Below are 13955 nucleotides of genomic sequence, written 5' to 3' on the forward strand. Positions count from 1 at the left end.
ATCAAGGTCTGAGGATCAGTAGCTGCAGCATGGCAAACTCCAGTGGGATGTCAGGGAATTACTGTAGTGTAAGCATGGTTTAGTACCCAAGAGGTGACCCAAGGGGATGTGCAGTCTCCATCCTTGGAAAGAGCATCAAGGTTCAGCTGGATGAGGCTATCAGCAGGAAGGTTTGATGTAGAAGCTGCCCCTGGGCTAAGCAGAGGGCTGGATCTCAGGACTTCCAGTGCTTGTCAATCCAGACTAATTGTGGATTTGCTAAGGGGATCTTTGCTTAGTCCAGACTTCCAGGACAAAGCACCAGCTCTTACTTCCAGCTTAATCAAAACAAGAAGAAACTTATTCCCAGCAGCAAGTGGCCTGGAATTCCAGGCTGACCTTTAGGAGAGGTAACTGAGGTTGACATGAAGCTCTAATACATGACGATCACCCACAGTAATCAAAACCTTCTACTCCAGGAGGCAAAGAGGACAGTCCCTGCAGCAACTGCTGTACAGGGTATGCATGCAGATTTCCCTGTGAAAAGGGATCCGATTTCTCTTACCCATGTCTTCCTGGATTGTCTGACATCAGCTCTGCCCATCTTGGCAGCCTCAGGGCTCAAGGACTTGGAAAAGCCCCAGCTGGAGCAGGAGCTGGGCTGTGTTCACATCCAGGTGTCTAACACCAGACCACGCAAACAGGAAAGGGATACCAAAGAGGAGGATGTGCTTGCTGCCCTGATGACTCCTCCTCTCTTCCTCCCTATCTGTACCACGCCAGAGCTATTATCTATCCCCAACTGTGCCATCCAACAGCAGGGCCCAAAGTCCAATCCACTAGTTACCTACTGCTAGGGCTTTAGGGTCTCCTTCCAGATGGTGACTTGAATGAAACCCTCACATTCCAGAACCCACTTACTTTTGTTAACCCTGAAGGCAGATGTTTCTTCACTGGTCTCTTCGAAATGCTTTCTAAGCTGCTGCTTTATGAACACCTCACCACTGCTCCCTCCTGCCCGTACAACCCACATCTTGTCCCTGGACAGCTCAGGACAACCCACAGTATGAGATGCTCTTGTGAAGCCTCACACTTTCAGACCATACAGATGACCTTCCAGCAAGCTGTGTTGATACCAGCATGCTTTTACAGCCAATTGCTGAGTACTCCACCAACACATTAAGTCCTTCAGGACATAAACACAGCACTGATTGACTGATCCAAGTTAAACCAAATCTTCACACAAAAAGAGCATCCTACAGACTCAAGCATCCAGTATGTGCCTCATGCAACCATGATGTTTCTGCAGTCAATACAGTTCATTAGCCAAAAAAACAGCAGCCCTTCTTAAATATACACATGTGTCTTTCCATACTCCTAGGTCATGCAGAAGGCTGCATGCATGTTGCTCATATTCAGCCTGCAAACTCCTCTCCTTAGCTTCCCCACTAATGCCCTAATTTGGTTATGGATCCAAACTCCCTCCAGCACATTAGAAATCAGTATCTACAGTTTGTCATGTACTTTGAATCAAAGTTCACTGCTTTTTTGTTAAAATTGGCTAATCAAAGCCATTCCAAGCTGACATTCCTCCTAATGCTGTAATCAATGGACAAGAGATGCTCCGAAGAGAGCTAATGTGGCCTCAGCTGAGTGTAGGTGCTGCAAGGACAAGGCTCTGGCTTTTCATCGGCATCAATGGATGATATGGAGGAGACCCAAGAAGAGACAATCTGAAAGCACAAGATGACTGTGTCTCCTGCAATAAAATGGATAAACAGAATTAAGGAAATAAGTGGGAAATTACAGTGTGAGGCCGTGGAGACGTTAGCCTATGGAGAGGAAGGTGTTACTGGCTGACACTTACCATCAAGCTCAGAATAATGCTTGTAGACGTGTGAAAAGGTCAGAAGTATTAAAAGACAGAGGGGAGGACTTGCTAATAGATCCACCTCTTGACACCCAGTCTGATGGACATGAGAGTAACACCACTGAATGCTTTACAACCACCACACTGGTTAACTAACGGCCTCTGACAGGCTCATGATTTGGCTGGGTTTCTTAACAGAAAAGAAGAAAAGATGAACACAAGGAAGCAAAACCCAAGCTGGGTTACTGAAGCACTTCTAGATGGCCAGCTTCAGACTTCCCAGTACACCCTACACCTCCAAACAAGAAACAGCTTAACCTCCAGCAGAGCCATCAGTGTACCACCACATTTGTCCCATTCCTGGAAATGCTGGGCCAGGTTGGACAGTGTTTGGAGCAAGCTGCTCTAGTGGAAGGTGTCCTTGCTCCTGGCAGGGGTTGGAACTGGATGAGCTTGACGGTCCCAGAAACCATCCTATCATTCTATTATTCATTTCAAAGGGCCTCCTTTGTCTTTCCAATCATCCTTTTTCCTTGTGCATTTATGGCTGGCACTGCAGGAGAGAGCCTTCTCCATGCACTCACAGAATCATAGCATAGTTAGGGTTGGAAAGGACCTCAAGATCATCCAGTTCCAACCCCCCTGCCATGGGCAGGGACACCTCACACTAAACCATATCACCCAAGGCTTCATCCAACCTGGCCTTGAACACTGCCAGGGATGGAGCATTCACAACCTCCCTGGGCAACCCATTCCAGTACCTCACCAATAAGAATTTCTTCCTTATATCCAGTCTAAACCTCTGCTGTTTAAGTTTCAACCCGTTACCCCTTGTCCTATCACTACAGTCCCTAATGACCAGTCTCTCCCCAGCATCCCTGTAGGTCCCCTTCAGATACTGGAAGGCTGCTCTGAGGTCTCCATGCAGCCTTCTCTTCTCCAGCCTCAACAGCCACAACTTTCTCAGCCTGTCTTCATACAGGAGGTGCTCCAGTCCCTGATCATCCTCGTGGCCTCCTCTGGACTTGTTCCAACAGTTCCATGTCCTTTTTATGTTGAGGACACCAGAACTGTACACTGTGCTCCAGGTGAGGTCTCAAACAGCTCCTTGAGAAGTAATGCAAGGGGGAGGTGAAATCCACCTCCTCCAAGGCTACCACACCTTCTCCAGAAACATCTGGCTGAACTGGACTGGTCTGATTCAACAGAGATCCCAACAGAGATTAGACATAACTTCCATGTCCTGGGCTCTGTGCTTACCCCAAGATTTTGGGCTAGTCAAGGCCCTATTCTGGGGCACTCCATGCAACACCTCTGCCACCAGCATACCGCATTAGCTACTCAATATGAGGACTCTCACACAGCCCCTATTCAGCTGGATGTACCTTAATGATGCTGCAGCCACACTGCAGAAGCTTGGTCTAGCCCTGCTGGGCAAGTCTAATATTACCAAGCTATTAGAAGCTCTGCTGTCACCAGTACTGTGACATGAGGCCACCATCCACTGCACCAAAAGGCCTTGATTTTCAGTTCTTCTCAAGCATGACAAGGTCAAGAGGAAGGTCTGTGTCAATGGCTACAATCCTTGATGCCAAATGAGGTATTAATATACAAACACAAAATAAATCTTGAATCTTGTAACCACCAGAGAAGTCTGCTCACAGCACATGAGCTTCAATAAGGCTACATCTGGAGTTACCAATACTGTACAAAAGGCTTGTGAAACCATAAAATGCACCAATTCAGCCATGTCAAAGGGGGATCAAACTTTGCTGCATGCACCACATGGATGAACAGTGAGTATAGACCTATTACCATAAGCTACCAATAAAACAGTGCCCAAACTTCTGCAGCACGTACAAGACAGTGCTCCCAGCCCGAGCCAACCCAGGAGCTAAGGGAGCACATGGGAGAAGGGGACAGCAAGGTCTCAGGACTGCTGCTGTGGAGGTAAGATCTGCCCAGCAAGGATTCCCTCACATATACCCTCAGCAACGACCCTGTCACATACATATATATACATACATAGTATACACGCACTCCTGAGAGTAATGACTTTAGAGAAGACAAAATTTGAGAGAAGAATAATTTGAGGCAAAGCTAATCCCTGCTCCAAAAACTTTTTACAACAAAGGATTAAGTGGCGCATGTTGGAATTCCCTGGGCAGATCAAAACTGCTTTCAGGACTTGAGTCTCTGGGCTTTGGAGGGGAAAGAAAAGGTTGGGCATTTCTTCTCCTTTCTATTTTCACTTCTCCCCTTTAAAAAGAAGCTGAAACTGCAAACTAATGCCATTGTTTTTCATATAGGACATGGCCTGGTTTCATTTAGAGTGGCAGACGACTTAGGGACTCCCTTGCTGAGCAGCAGCATCTGAAAGCCCTGTGGAAAGCAAGCGATGCTCTCACCCTGGTATTTAGCAGCTGGCTCAGCTCTGCCGTGAAAGGCAAGCTGGCAGCAGCCCTGCATGGAGCAAGCATCACCATCCATCCATCATCCACACAGACCTCAACCATCAGTGCCCGAGCAGCATGGCATCCTTCAGCACGACCGGAGTCACCTCCTCTCCCTGTGTCCTGGGTTCAGCTGTCACAGTTATTTTTCTGCCTAGCAGCTGGAACACTGCTGTGTTTGGGCTTTAGAGTGAGAACAATGCTGGTAACACACTGATGGTTTGGTTGTTGCTCAGTAGCACGTATCCTGGTGAAGGACTTTTCAGTCTCATGCTCTGCCAGTGAGGGGCGGCACAAGAAGCTGGGAAGGAGCAGAGACAGGACTGACCGGAACTAGCCAAAGGGGTATTCCATACTACAGTATGTCATGCCCAGTACAGAAACTGGGGGGAGTCACTCAAAGGGACCGATCCTACTTGGGTCAGGCTGGGTATCGGTTCGCGGGTGGTAAGCAATTGCATGGTGCATCAGTTGTGCTCCTGAGCTTTCATTTCTTATCTTCTTGTTTCCTGTTATTATTAGTGTTAGTATTCTTTCTATTATCACTTTATGGTACTTTACTTTAGCTATTGGACTGTTCTTATCTCAGCCTATGGGGTTTATACTCTTCCAATTCTCCTCCCCAGCCACCCTGAGAAGGGAAGCCGGGCCGGGGAGCAAACAGCAGCATGGTGCTGAGTTACTGGTTGGGGTCCATCCACAACACCTTGGTTAGTTCATGCCACCAACTTTCATCATTTTATACAACATCGCTAGGCCAGCTCCCCAGACTTCATTTGGCTGCACTCGCCTGCCTCTCTGCAGATGTCCATACTCATGGATGAGGAGCAGAGCAGGAGACCAGCACTGCCGCAGGCCTGGCAGCGTGTCCTGCTCACTGCATTACTATCCTCTTGGCACAGGCAAAGCTCCTGCCAATGGCTCATCCTCCCCCCCCACACACAGTGTCCTTCCCCACCAAAACGTGGGGTGGAGGCAGACAGGCTCCTGCTGAATGAGCAGAGTGTAACTGGAGGTGCTCAAGGGAAAACCTCAGCAAAGCCATCAAGGGATGACGGTGCAAACCGGAGCAGGGGAAAGGCTGAGTCACTTCCTCCCCCAGAACCCTAAATAGAGTGCAAGAAAATCCATTCCCCAAGCTGACAAAAAAGGAAGAGAATTCCCAGTTAAAAAAAAAAATAAATAAATAATCAAAGTGCACATAGTGACGGCAAAAACGGAAGGGACAGATAAGGAAGCCTCATGCTGCAGCTGGAATGGGAAGGGCTGTCAGGAGCAGAGGGGGCAGAGCATCATTCCCAGCACCTTTGGGAGCTGGGGTTCACTCATCACTTTAAACAGCAGCTCCGGCTCCAAGGCAAGTTCAGGGACAATGGACAATGCTGGAATGCCACTGTGCTTCTGCCTCTCCTCCAGGCGATGCTGCCAGCATCACCTGTGTCTCAATGGGAAACTGCAGCGAGCCTGGGCAGAGCCCAGAATAGCTTTTGGGGGCAGATTTTATTCACTCCTCAATGTCCAAATGCTCTACGAGAGCTTCTAGGTGGTACATGAAACATTACTACTAGAAGTAATAGTATAATAATACCTCATTATCCATCCCAGCAGGTAGGTGGCGAGGCTAAGCTCAAAGCTGGAAAACCCTTTTGAACTACTGTTACAGGCAGGAGACTCCAGAGATAAACCAGCCACCAGCTTGTCACTGCACCCTTGGTGGTCATGCACAAACACAGAACCCTGGGAACAGTGTGGGAACACAGAAGAGAGTAGTTTGGGTTGGAAGGGTCCTTTAAATGTCATTAGAATCATCCCATCACAGTGTCCCTGGAAGCACCCCTACTCCAGTTCTCTCCTTCCCCATGTTCAAGATGATTTGGATCATTTCTTTCAAGCAAATTTAGGGAATTACTAAAGGTATTTCTAGTAAACTGACCCATTTGCACCCAAACAGATGATATTTAAGCTCACGATTGCTGCAGCTTCTCATTGTAGGCACAGAGAAAAGAAAGAAGAAGAAATTGGATTTCTCTCTTCCACCCTCTTTCTTACAGCCTGTAAGTTCTTATCTTTGAGACCTGCAGTCCTCTGTCAAATCTGGCTGAAATGAAACCCTGGGTTAAAAAAGCTTCTGGAGGAATAATGAGTGACAGCCAGTCTGCACACATAAGCCTCATTTCTGTTAATTAAAAAAAACAACCCCAAACAAACAAAAAGGAAGCAGTGAAACACACAGGAGAAGCTTCAAAGCAGCTGTTTGAGTCAGTAAATAAACTGTTCACCCCATGTAATGAAAATACATTTAAAAAAAGGCTGAGTAAATACCCTTTCTTGGAGCTGACTCCGAGAAGGATGATGTGTGCTCTGCAGATGTTCCAAAACCCAGGAGGGAGGGACGGGGACCAGCACCCTGGGGTGAGTCTTTGTATTAAAAGCATCAAGGCAGGGAAGGATGCTGCTGTTCTGCTGACAATGAAGTGCTCCACAAGGCCATGGTGTCCTGCCCACCACCAATGCTGCTCCAAGCATCCACAAAGGCAGGAGAAAACACTCCTCTGCCTGCGCCAGGCTGGCACAAGGATGGACAGAGCAGGGATGCAGGAAGCGATGGAAAACTCAGTGTTCCCCAGCAGAGCTTTCCAGAAGTGTGTGTTTTCACTGCAGAGCTGCCGCCAGGATGTGAGAAACCGCTAGTCTCAAAATAAGGGGAAAAAGCTGTTGGAGAAAGACATCCATCACCTCATCACAGCTGGTCCCCTGCGGCTCTTCAGCCTCCCCATCCACATCCGTGACCTCCTCCACCTTTGGAAGCATCTCATTTAGAGGCTTCCTTTAGAGCTATAGTGGTGAGACCCCATGGACTCTCCATAACCCATCTATGAGCTTGCAATGATGAAATATGCACGTGGCAAGAAAAAGAAAATATATCATTTCCAAAAGCACCCCGAGCATCTTCCTGCTGCTGTTGTAAAGCCTCCAGCTGCAAAAAATATTGCTGCAAGCTTTAGATCGCCAGCCCAGCTTCCCTAGCTAGGAAAAATGTAATCAAGGATGCCTCCAAGCAAATCACCCTGCTGGGAAGAGACATATGGATCACCAATATACCCTGATTTATCCACCCCTGTCTCTTCTCACCATGCAAAACAAACACCACCTTAAACATAAAACACTTCTCTGTTATTAAACTCCACCTGACAACCACAGCACTACCACAGCCCTTCCTGATTTCTTTTCCTCTCTTGCCCAGACACCCATAATGGTTATTTTTGACAGCACTTTATTAAAATCCCCTCTGGCTTCACGGGAGCTGGACGCAGCATTCAGGAGCCCTCCAGCCCAGAGGCTTGCTTCTGGCTGGGTGATGCAGGGAGTACCCAGAAGCAAAACAGCATTTGCAGATCACTGCTTTGGGCTGGCTTGGCTGGATTCAGCCTACACCATAGTCCAAACAGTGACCAGAATGCACAATTCTTTGCCAGACAAAGAATCCTTTAAAATTCACCCCATGATTATTCCTGCAAGATCCCCCATTATCAAACACCAAAATATGTTTTCACAGACATGAACACCTTTCAAAGCCTGCTGCAGAAGCTGGTGGCCCCAAAATAACATCTTCATGGACCATATAGCAGAAGGGGCAGCTCACAGCCCTCTGTAAGCTCAGCTCTGCACCAGCCCAAATCCCACCCAAGGCTGTGCCACCCATGCTGGTTGGCAAACCTCTGCTTTCACAAAGATGCTCAATGCTTACGATGGCTGAGACACCTTAAACATCTGCAGTGCATTCTGTTGTAGCTCTGAAGTGTTCTGCTTGCAAAGACAGACTTGTGAGATTCAATTAAAGGATGCAAAACACTTGGGATCACACCTACTTACTTGCAGAAGACCTTCTCAGCACTGGCTTTGGGATGGACTGGGTGCCATCGCTGCTACATCACATAGCATAGAGATCCAGACTGCTGCAGTGTGCTGCACTGCAGACTCCCATGCTACTCTTCCCATGCCACCCCAGCCACTCACCTCCGGTGCCAGCTACCACCCAATGCAACCAGTGGCAAAGGGATGGTGACAGCTTGGTTGTAACAGCTTCTCCCAAGGTCCCAGTGAACACAAGCCAAGCTCCTCCAGTATTTCACGAGCTCACAAGCATGTTTCAGAATGAATTACGCACCCTGTTAATGGTTCCCCATCACAGAAGGAAGCTGGTGGCTGCTGCGTGTCTCCGTGTAGCTTCTGCTGCAGTGCCAGGCAGGCTCCAGTGGTGGTGAAGCCTTCTCAGCTTTCCTGGCTGTACAAACCAGTCCCAGCAAGCTGGGCCAGCTACAGAAGGAGGAGGAAGGTTGTTTGGGTCGGGTTTTTTTGCATTAAGGCCAATTAAAATCACTGGTGGGAAACAAGAAGCTTGTGGGCACTCAAGTGCATCCTCAGGTCACCCAGGTATGACGTGACACCAAGGGAGGGTGCATACCACATAGCCACACACCTTGCTCCTCATCTTGGGACATCACCACCACTGGCACGTCGTCCCACCCATAATCCTTTCCATCCTGCCACCTCAGGGCTACAGATGTCTTCCAACAGCACCCAGCAGCATGGCAGACATAAGCATGCCATGGAAGGAGGTGAAGCTGAGCTAATGCTGGTGGCCACAGAGGAGACGCCCTCGATAAACTGCTGCACGTTATGAAATCCTCCTGCAGCAGGCTCCTGGCTGACAGGCACAGCAGGATTTGGTCCTGCAGAGATAGCACAGACACAGGTTTAGTTGTGTCACCACAGCCTCTCCTGCCACCCAATAAACCAGGTTTTCCTTCTCCTGTAACACGGCTGCTACGTGCCTGGGGGACAGGGGAGGCAAAGGGTTACCTGTGTAGGAGAGGAGACAGGAGCTATGGCTCTTCTGAAGTAAGCATACTCCTGTCAACCTGTGGTCCTCAAAGCCTTAGAACTCCTTGAACCATCTCAAAGGAGTCTCCAAAAGCTAATTAAAACCAACAGATATCTCTAATACAATACAGAGACACCATCCCCAATCCTGGCCACTGTTGGGGTACCTCTATATCGCAAAAGAATGACAATGATGATGCAGAGTCCAGCAAACCAAAACCAACCATGGCACAGCCTGAGGCAGTCATGGAAGAACCAAAACCTCTCTCTTCAGCAGGAAAGTTGGTGGTTAAATACACAAAACTTTTAGAACATCCAATGTCATCCCCATTGCAGTCTGAACAGAGCAGGAAACGTTTCTTAGGATCACCAGCAGGGTATCTATGTTGTAAATTACTCTCTCTGTATATATAAGCATGTACAAACACATGTATAAATAAATTAAAACAAAACAGCCAGTCTCTCAAACAAACAGAAAATGATTGGTTAGCTGCACTAGTCCTTTACTTTGGATGACTCACTAATGTGCTAATTATACTCAGGTAGCAGAATTGCACCTTCTGAGAGTAGTTTCACATGGACATCCCAAAGCATTTATGGAGATTCCTCATCCAGAAGCCTCAACGCTTCCAGATGTTTGTGACGGGAACAGTGGTCCTTCCCCTGCCTGATGAAGACCATGACCTACCCCTACAGACTGCTAACTCTGAAACTTAACAATGGCATGTGTAATGTAAATGTCTTTATGCTTCTGCCAAGCTGAAGAATGAAATCATTAGCAGTATTTAACTGCTCCATTGAAACAGGCAATATGCTAAATGTACCCCAAACAGATGCTGACATAGCTCGTCTGCTACCCCAGCTTCCATAGAAACCACAGGGTCTTCCTATACTTTTAGGTATAGCTCCCCACAAACACATGAGGCCCCAAAGATTCAGTTGAGCAGCAAGAACTCAGGAAAATTAACTAAAGTCCAGGAGGATTTTCTTGCTGCTCTGCAAAGACCTGTAGGCGAAAACTCAACCAGTGATAACTACCACAATTTCACACAGCTCCTGACGGGAAGAGAACTAGCAGCAAGGATGGCTGCAAGGAAAAACAGGACAGAGAGACCCAAAATGAGGGGGAAGGGGAAAGTCACCATAGCAAAATTTGTCCTTACGAGCATACAAGGGTAGAGCACTTCACCCTAAAGTGAGGAGAAAAGAGAGAACAACACGAGTGTTTTTCTCACCCAAGACCAAGGGCTGAAGGAGGGACATGTGGAAATTAAGCTCAGCACCTTGTCATCTTCCCTTCCACAGTTTGGATCAAGGACTAACAGCTGTAACAGTCTGTTTTCATGCTTTGCACGTTATTTTTCATGGATCTCAGGAACCCTCCATAGATCATTCCCATCCTATTTGTGCATGAAGTTGACTCAGCTTCGAGAACAAAGGTGTCAAAGCCAGCAAAGCCCCCTGGGTAGCTCACTCCATTCCCAAATCACATTGCAAAGGCAGAGGTGGTGTTCATTTCACCTCCACAAATGGTTTCTCTGGTCTCCCATCAGCCAGAGAGCTCTTGGCACTGTGCTTTACCCTCCAGCTCACCTGAGACATGCTGCTTCCCTGCATCACCTTCACCTGCAGCATCCAACCACTGCTGTTCTGCTTTCCTTTAAAATCAACCTGAGATCTTATACATTACATGAAAAGAATGCTCTGTAAGAGCTGGGCAAGTCCTACCACACAACCTTACATTCACAGAGCCCTCTGGTGTGGTACCCACATCGCAGGGAGGGCTCAGACAGAGCTCAGAGGGAGATAAGCACAGCCTGAGCTTCCCAAAACAAGGCACCGCTCATCTCTCTGCCAAAACTAACACACTTAACGTGGGGAAACCACAGCCTACAGATTTCACTCAAGGCTCAAGGGAATAAAATCCAGCACAAGGGTTTGCTCTTCGACCTCAGGATCAGCAAGGGCAGAGCAAAGCCTTTATGGTCCTTAAAAGGAAAAATAACATGGATTGACACAATAAAATGGGGCTGTTTTCTGCTCACTGGAGAAAAAGTGTGAATATTTGCTTGTCAGGGTCACTTAAGACATAAGTGGAGCAGGATGCTTCGCTCCCCATCCTGCATGCTACCTCCCTGTCAGCATCTGGATATTCAGAGCATGTTCCACCATTAAAAAGCCCTTCTAGACTTTGGAGAGGAGGGACTGTTGAATCACCTGATCTTATTTTGGTGTCTCTGGATTGAGGGAAACAACCTGGAAGTTCAATGCATCTTCTGCTTCCTCCTGTCTGTTCTGTTTCTGTTAACAAGGCTGTGACTTCATGCTTCATCCTATACCTGCCTGAGTGCTGGAGGAAGAGAATGGATTACTGGTTCAGGAGAGAAGGTGGCACAGAGGGAGATGGGGAAATGGCCTGTTTCAGAGGAGGCACCAGGACTCCAGGGAGGCCCAGGGCACTCTAGCCCTCCTCATCATGCTAGGAAACAACACCTGCCCCTTTCCAATCTAATGGAATTGTTGCTCATCCAGTGTGGGGTCTTACTGGTGTGGGTTTCAGCCTTTCCAGAGAAGCCCTGAGTGGGTCCAGACAAGGCCATGAAGATGCTTCAAGGGCTAGAGCATCTCTGCTCTGAAGACAGCGGCTGGAAGTGGGGAGGACAAAGGAAGCCCTGGAGCTTTTCACTTAAAAAATAAGAATAAAAATAAAAGAATATGATTAAACCCAAACCATAAACAACAACCACGTTTCCCAGAATAATGACTATGGGGGAAAGCGCCAAAAACATTGTATAAGCTTCTGGAGTGTGGCAGGAGAACGGAGAGTCCTCACTGTTGGGGGGAGCGGGGGGATTGCAGCCCGGACAGAGGGATGCTCCAGGCAAGACAATGGGAAGGTTTCACATGGATTTAGCTGCCTGAGAACATCTTCAGGCACCTGGTTCTGGTCACTGCAAAGCCCCATTGTAGGAAAACTCAGAACCTTCAGATACAGTCTGGTTGTCCCTTTGCTGTGGTTTGGGGAAAACCCTGCAGTTCTGACCCAGCACAGGAGGGACCTGGAGCTGTTGGAGCGAGGCCAGAGGAGGCCATGGAGCTGCTGCGAGGGCTGGAGCAGCTCTGCTCTGGAGCCAGGCTGAGAGAGCTGGGCTGGGGCAGCCTGGACAAGAGAAGGCTCCTGAAGGGGAGACCTGAGAGCAGCTCCAGTGCCTAAAGGGGCTGCAGGAAAGCTGGAGAGGGGCTTGGGACAAGGGATGTAGGGACAGGCCAAGGGGAATGGCTTGAACCTGCCAGAACAGGGGAGACTGAGCTGAGCTCTTAGGCAGAAGCTGTTCCCTGTGAGGGTGCTGAGGCGCTGGCACAGGGTGCCCAGAGAAGCTGTGGCTGCCCCATCCCTGGCAGTGCTCAAGGCCAGGTTGGACACAGGGGCTTGGAGCAGCTGCTCCAGTGGAAGGGGTCCCTGCCCATGGCAGGGGTTGGAACTGGATGAGCTTTAAGGTCCCTTCCAACCCAACCCAGTCTGTGATTCTGTGATCCTGACACAAGCAGCAGCCGCAGGAGATGAATGTTAATGGAAACACAGCTCCAGTGACTGTGTTTTGAGGCGCTGGGAAGCCAAGGACGCCCCACAACGGCACCTCCGGACGTGCGGCACAGCCGGTGTCAGCTGCCGGCCGCTCGGTGCCACCGGCATCCCCCGTCCCTCAGTGTCACCCACGCTCCCCGACACCACGTGCAGCGGGAGTGACTCTGCAGGAAAGCAATAACCACCCAACAACAACAACACCTCGTTCACGGAGTCCTCCCTTCCTGCTCCCTTCCCATCCCCGTGCCATGTTCCCAATGGGCATCCCAATTGGGGATGTCCCCCCTCGCCGGGGGTCACCGCAGGTGGCACCGCTCGCTGGGTGCACAGCCGCCCTACAATGAACGCCACCAACCGCGGTAGGGACGGGCAGGATGGGTCCCCCCTTCTCCTTTCTCTCGCCACAGAGATGGAAGCAGAGCCCAGCCCTGCCCTCCATCAGGGCTCACCGAGCGCTCCGGGAAGCTTCCAGAGGCCGAGCAGCGGACACGAACCCAGCCCCGGCCCTGTGCTATGCGAGCCGAAGGCAACAGCGGCTCTGGAAGTGGGGGGGGCTCCACGTCCACACACCCGCTGCCAACACAGGCAGCGGAACCCACCGGGGCCGAGGCCGCTCAACGCCGCGCCGCCCCCGAGCCCCCGCCCCGGCTCCATCCGCCCCGCAGCGGGTCCATGGCTGCTGAGGGAGACAAAAGACGGGCGGTGACCCCCTCCCGTCACACACACATGGTCCGGTCCGGTCCGGTCCGGTCCCCCCCGCCCCGTGCTGTGTCATCCCGCAGCCTTACCGGGCCGCGCTGTCAGGGCCGCACCGGGAGCCGCATGGACGCCGCTCTGAGGTGAGGTGAAGGGGGGGCTGAGGCACGGACACAGCGCGGGGCCGCCGCCCGCCCGCCCCGGAGCGCACGCACCGGCTGCGGGGGAGCGACGGGACGGGGCGGGCCCCGGTGACGCGGTCGTAGTCCCCGCCCCGCTGAGGCCTCCCCCGGCACTGACGGGAGTTGTAGGCACAGCCCCGGGCCCGGCCGGGGCCGCAGGGCCGGGCTCGCAGCACGCGGTCGGTGTGGTAAGTGCCGTTCAATTCCCGTCCCCAGGGCGGCTTCCCAAAGGATTCAGGCCGGGAATGCGGCGTCAACAAACCCGCATCATGGGCAAGCGGTGACTGTCCAAGGGTGGGGGGTTT

General features: G+C 50.3%; 1 protein-coding gene across 4 annotated transcripts in view; it reads right to left on the reverse strand.

The window, feature by feature from the left end:
- Window positions 1-13663, reverse strand: part of CTIF (cap binding complex dependent translation initiation factor) — a 151793-nt gene extending 138130 nt beyond the window's left edge. For 2 of the 4 annotated variants that reach the window (XM_034072858.1, XM_034072857.1), the window contains exon 1: window positions 13561-13663. The gene's annotated coding sequence lies outside the window, so the exon portion shown is untranslated. Of the gene's footprint in view, window positions 1-8319; window positions 8575-13560 lie in introns of those variants that run through there. The other 2 variants (XM_031045680.2, XM_031045679.2) reach the window with 2 other exon arrangements.
- Between the last annotated feature and the right edge of the window lie 292 nt (window positions 13664-13955).

Source organism: Melopsittacus undulatus, chromosome Z (assembly GCF_012275295.1).
Source record: "Melopsittacus undulatus isolate bMelUnd1 chromosome Z, bMelUnd1.mat.Z, whole genome shotgun sequence".
NCBI lineage: Eukaryota > Metazoa > Chordata > Aves > Psittaciformes > Psittaculidae > Melopsittacus > Melopsittacus undulatus.